General features: G+C 42.3%; 1 pseudogene; it reads left to right on the plus strand.

Moving 5' to 3' along the window:
- Window positions 1-4,592: 4,592 nt before the first annotated feature.
- LOC149390631 (proline-rich receptor-like protein kinase PERK1 pseudogene) lies at window positions 4,593-5,259 on the plus strand (annotated as a pseudogene).
- Window positions 5,260-6,360: the final 1,101 nt, after the last annotated feature.

Raw genomic sequence — 6,360 nt, forward strand, 5'->3', positions numbered from 1 at the left:
GTCTTGCTGATTATCTTACTCGGAATGGATACACTCGAGAAGTATCAGACAAAACTCTAATCATCAAGAAATCAGGGACCATTTAGATGATTGCTCAGATCTATATGGATGGCATAGTGTTTAGAGGCATGTCTCGAGTGATGGCAGAGCATTTTGTGCAACAGATGCAGTCTGAGTTTGAGATGAGCATAGTGGGAGAACTCCCTTTTTTCTTGGGATTCCAAATCAAATAGATGGAGGATGGCATCTTTATATCACATATCAAGTATGCTAAGAATATTACGAAGAAGTTTGGTCTGGAAAATGAGAAATCCAAGAGAATCCCTGATGCTACTCATTTGAAGATATCTAAAGATGATGAAGGAGAAGCGGTGGATCTCAGCCTATATGGGAGTATGATAGGTAGTCTTCTCTATCTCATGGCAAGCTGGCCTAATATTGCTTTCTCATTAGCTGTTTGTGCTAGGTATCAAGCCAACCCCAAGACTAGTCACTTGAGCTAAGTAAAGAGAATCATCAAGTACATTCATGCTACTCTCTCTAATCCGACCTTGCGTATCAGGCTAAAGATCCCATTTCAGGTGACACTGATGACAAAGAACAAGATAATCCTAATCCTTCTCTGGTATGGGATGCTAGGAATATAGAGAACCCTAGTCAGTCAGAGGCTATAAAGGATTGTGGTGCTGAAGCTTCTACAGAGAAAGTAGAACAATCAACTGTCTCTGCAATGATGGGTCTAGTGGTGGGACTAACAATCCCAGGGGGACACCAGTCCTTCTATTATCTAAGAAGAATGGCCCCTAGCGACACAGAGAGGTCCCTGGTAATGTTTAGCCTTCTTCCATCCTACATAGAGCAGACAATCAGATCACTAGACAGATCCCCCAAGAGACCAGCATAGATGAAGATCCCACACTTGCTCAGATGGCTAGAGATCTTAAAGACTGTGGTTACAATTCTGAAGAAGTTGTTGAAGGTGTCCACAAGACAACCAATGTGGGAAAATTTACAAGATTTGTGACTGAGGAAGAACTCATATCTGCTATAAGTATTGCACTCTTGGTTCTGAGAAAGCTCATGATCCCCTTACCGGTCCTAAGGAGAATAAGGAGGTCAGGCAGAAGAAAACCAACCAGAAGAAGAAGAAGAAGAAGAAGAAGAAGAAGAAGAAGAAGAAGAAGAAGAAGAAGAAGAAGAAGAAGAAGAAGAAGAAGAAGAAGAAGAAGAAGAAGAAGAAGAAAAGAAGAAGAAGAAGAAGAAGAAGAAGAAGAAGAAGAAGAAGAAGAAGAAGAAGAAGAAGAAGAAGAAGAAGAAGAAGAAGAAACCTACTTCTCAAAAGAAGAAGGTTGAAAAGAAGAAGGGAAAAAGAGCTGCAGAGAATCATGATGGCTAGAAAGACTTTATGAAAGAAAGACAAAGAAGCCCAAGTACGATGTTCATGTTGTTCCCATAGATGGCATCTCTTTCCATTCTATTTAGAATGCTAGCAGATGGAAATTTATTATTATGAGAAGCATTGCTCTGGAACATATGCTATCAAAAGAGGCTTTGAAATGCACAAAGATTGTCAAGTGCATTGAGGATGTGGATCTCTTGAAGACAGTAATCAATATTGGTGATTACAATGTCCAACTTGTAAGGGAGTTCATTGTCAATCTCTCGGATAAGGTGAATCTCACCTCTCTAAATACCAGAAGGTGCACGTGCGGGGCGGGTGCATTGAATTCTCTCCTCGAGTCATCAATGACTTATTTGGAAGGAGTCATCCATCAATCGAGGTCCTACACTTTCTAAGTTAGATCTCATCAAGGAGATATCTGGTGGAAATGATGCAAATGGATGGTCTGACAGGGGTCTCTACACTGCCTTTAAGCTAAGCTCTAAATACTATATTCTGAACAAGATTGAAGTAACGAACTAGGCTCCTTTTGCTCATTCCACATGATGTCTCTTACTTTGGCTCAATTCATTTACCTTGTTGGTACAGGTGGATCCATTGACTTTGGAAAGTTTGTGGTTGACCAAGTTGTTCGACATGCAAGCTCTGAAGCTATCAAGCTTTCTATTGCCTATCCATCTCTGCTATGTGGGATCATGCTCAAGAAACATCCTGGTCTGCTTACAGAAGAAGACCTGAAGTCATGCAGCTGATATTCGTAGACCTCCCTCGGTTTGTATGCCTCATCGGTTCTCTACCTCCTCAGAGACCCCTACTATGCCCATCATGTCCTCTGAGTTGAGATCTCATGTGGCATAGACTCTTATGTGTGAGATGAAGCATCTTGATGAAGTGATCTCTAAGGCATCTTACAAAAAGAAAGACATTGATGATGTTCTGAAGATGATGGCTCATTCTACCACTGCTTCTAATTCATCCTCAGTTGTGCCCAATGATGTCAACACAACAACCAACACCACCAAAAAAAGTATCAGTTTCTGCTCCTTTTAGTACCATCTGAAGTTTTGAATAATGTTTCTTATTTGGTCTGTAATTATTCTCTATAGATTCTCTATTTTAAGCTTTACTCTGAGACTTATTTCTAGTAATGTACCTAGTTTTATCTCATCATTCTTGATTTGTCTTTTCTTGAGGCAAATACGGGGACTAATTTGAAACTATTGTGTGAAACTCTCTTATTTGTTTATCCTGATGAAGACTCTTAAATGCTTCTCTGGTTATGGTGATCTCTTTTTTTTTTTTTGCTGTACAATTGAGCTTCTGCCTATGAGTTTTTAGTGTGCTCTTGTTTTCTCTCTTGTCATCACTGTGACATGTAGACTGTGGTTGTGTGTCTTCTATTCTTCCTCGTGTGAGGTTCAGTTTGCTGATTGAGTTTCAGTGTTCATTGGACTAGTTGTGTTTTGCCTATAAAATGCCAAAAAGGGGGAAGTTTGTTGTTACACTAATGTTGGCTGTTTTTTATTTTGTTCTCTCTGATGTTGAAAACATCCTATAGAACATTTTATGTTTACTTGTCACATCAGATTTTGTGACGTGGATATCTGTTGAGAGATATTTTTGTCTGATTCGCTTCCGCACTACTACAAATAAGCCTTTCTTGTGCGGAGAGGCATTAGGTGCGACTTGTCGCACCTAATTGGGCATCAGGTGCGACTTGTCGCACCCATAGGGCTCCAGAAAAGAAAAAAATTTCGCTGATTTTAAGTGGTATTGGGTACGACTAGTCGCAACCAATAGTTTTGAAAACTTTCAGGTGCGACTAGTCGCACCTGAAAGTCTAAAAAAAATTAGGCGCTCAACTTCTCCCCCTCATTTTTTTCATTTGTCTGACATGGAATTAATTTTTAGATTTTTTTTTTTACTATCAGGTGCGACTAGTCGCACCTGATAGTTTATTTAGGTGCGACTAGTCGCACCTAGTTGAGTATCATGTGCGACTTGTCGCACCTGATTACTAGGGTTAATTTATAAACTCAGCTTCGTCTTCTTCATCTTCTTCACTTCTTCACAGCCTCTCTCTCTCTCTCAAACTCCGACTCTCCCTCCCTCTGCGAGCCACCACCAAATATCTCATTCCCTCTCTCTTTTCCGAGCCACTACCATCTCCCTCCCTCTCTCTTCTCCGAGCCACCACCATCCCCTCCCTCTCTCTTCTCCGGGCCACCACCTGGAGTTTTTCGAGCCTTCTCCGACGTCCAAGTCCGCGCGCCGCTCGTCCTCAGACCGGTCTTCTTCTCTCTCTCATGTGCCGAGCACTGGACACCGCGCGCGCGCCTCCGCTGGTTCGCGCGACCAGCCACCACCACCGCTCCCTTTCTCTCTCTCTCTCTCTCGCCTGGTTCTCCCTGCCCCGCGCCACCTCAGCGTGCGCCCCTGACGAGAGCACCGTGCAAGGCCTCGACCTAAGCTCTACGTGGCTCGACGAGCCTCCGAGCCTCATTCCCGAGCCCCGGCACCTGCAACGAGCCGTGCTCCGTCTCCGAAGACGAGCTGAGAACCGAAAGAGGTATGATTTCTCGTCACCTCTGTTGAACGCTCATGGGTTGTGTTTAGATATTTGGTCGGGCTCGTTGCTCGTGTGGCTGAGAATTTTGATTTGGAGATTTTGATTGTGAGTGTGAATTGATGATTTTAATTGTGGATTTGAATTGTTTTCGGATGGTTTGGGTCAGCCGTAGGTACTAATTTTGGGATTCTGAAATTGTAAGAATTGTTGATGTTATTGTCCCGTTGAATTTGGCCGAATTTTTGAAAAAGAAAAACTGTTTGAACTGCCTCTGTAAATCGACGTGGACAGACCGATATGATCTGAGTTCTTATTTTTGGATATTTTACATGGATAGTAGACTGTATGAGCTTTCTAAAATGACCAAGAACATGTAAATCCATTGAGTATTGAATGAGTTATGAATTTCCAAAGTTTGTGTTTCGCAGCAGTAAAACGGGATTTCCATAATTGTAACAGTGAATTACGGGCTGTTTTTGAGATAGCTATTCTTGTCGTATATATGCTTGTAATATCTCGTTAGAAAGCTACATGAGTCTACTTTCATTTACCGCTAGAATCAATCGATTTCAAGTTTTGTAGCTCGAGTTATGATGGTACGTCTCACTCGTCGGCTATTGCATGGCCGGGTCCCAGAGAATGCTCGTTTACGAGTTCGTCCCCAACAATACCATAGAGTTTCACCTACACGGTACCCCTTTTTTTCATCCCGGGTTTGGATTTGGTTTTTGGATCCAAGATTGTTGATGTGTATGTATGTATATACATTTTTTTTCTTTGTATGTTTGTTTTCATAGGTTGCAGATTTCGGGCTTGCCAAATTTTCTTCGGATGTCAACACTCATGTCTCAACCCGAGTGATGGGAACTTTCGGTTAAGACTCCATTCTTATGTGATTGTGATCTGGTTTCGATCGACGTTTTCTTTATTGGAGAATCCTCGGCAATAGTCGCAGAACGTTAGCTTAAAATAAGGGGTTACTCTGGAAGGAGACGTGTCGCTGGCGGACCTGAACGAGGGAATAAGACCCGGGAGCAGCACGATGTACAGCTCACACGGGAGCTCGGACTATGACACGATTCAGTACAACGACGACTTGAAGAAGTTCAGAAAGATGGCTCTGGGAAACCAGGAATACGGGCCCGGCAGCGAGTACAGTGCACCCACCAGCAACTACGGCGTTTACCCTTCCAGCTCCAGCAGCGAAGGCCAAACCACCCGAGAACTCGACATCAGGGCAAAGAGAAACAGCGACGAATCGGGTTTTCAGGGCAACTCTTTAACATAGTAACACACAAAAACGAAACAACTAAGGCTCTTCGGGTTTTTTTTTTTAGTGTAAAGATTTCCAATGCACGTTCATTGCAAGAGAATGTAATATCTTGGCTGATTTTTTTTTTTCAAAAACGAAATAAGAAATGAAGTCACTTTTAAATAAACTGACATCCAAAAAACTGCTCTTTTAAAAGATTTGACGTCGCTTTTTTAAAAAGCGACGTCTAAACCACTGTTTGATGTTTTGGTGGGAAGACTATTGGGTGCGACATGTCGCACCCAAAAGTCAAATACCCGCCATATTCTTGATTTTCCACGGAAAAATAGGTGCGACTTCAGGTGCGATAAGTCACACCCAATAGTGTCGCACCTAATAGTATATACTATTGGGTGCGACATGTCGCACCCAATAGTAATAGCTGCGGACTTTTAGGTGCGACTACGTCGCACCTAAAGTCGCACCCGATAGTACTATCGGGTGCGACTCTGTGGGCATCAGGTGCGACTTTTGTCGCACCTGATGCCCATATTTGTAGTAGTGCCGCGTTATTTTCGATCATCCAATGAGCATTTTCCATGTGCATTAAGAAACCCTAGCCTAGGACACTATGCATGTACGTGTCTTATAAAAGGTTCTCTTTTCTCTTTTGGGTAGCGTTGCACATCCTGATATCTTGTTGCAATCGTCATTGTCAATACTCTACATTTTCTAGGTATGTGTTTTTCTATTTGGATTGACAACCATTGCTAGAGGTGGTCACAAAGTTTGTTGTGTACCTGATTCAGGTTATTGTAAACACATATTGTTATAAGTGTTAGTGAAACACTGGGAGAGTGTGAGTGAAAAGTGGGGGGAGCTTAAACACATGGGGAGCCTGGGTTAGAAATCACTAGGGTAGCTTGAAGTTGAGGAGACCTAGAAGGTGATCATCTATGGACTTCCAAAGTTGTACTAACTTTACCGTCTAGTGAAGTTTATTTTTCCATTGAGAGTATCAACCCCCTAAAAGTAGGCACGGTTGGCCGAATTGGGTTACCATCTCTTGTGTCCATTTACTTTCAGTTTACATTCTTGTATAAATTTATTAAACTGATAAGCTGTTACTTTAACCTG

This window comes from Urtica dioica, chromosome 7, assembly GCF_054948205.1.
Source record: "Urtica dioica subsp. dioica isolate 48M chromosome 7, U.dioica_male_clone48M_v1_H2, whole genome shotgun sequence".
In the NCBI taxonomy this organism is placed as follows: Eukaryota; Viridiplantae; Streptophyta; class Magnoliopsida; order Rosales; family Urticaceae; genus Urtica; species Urtica dioica.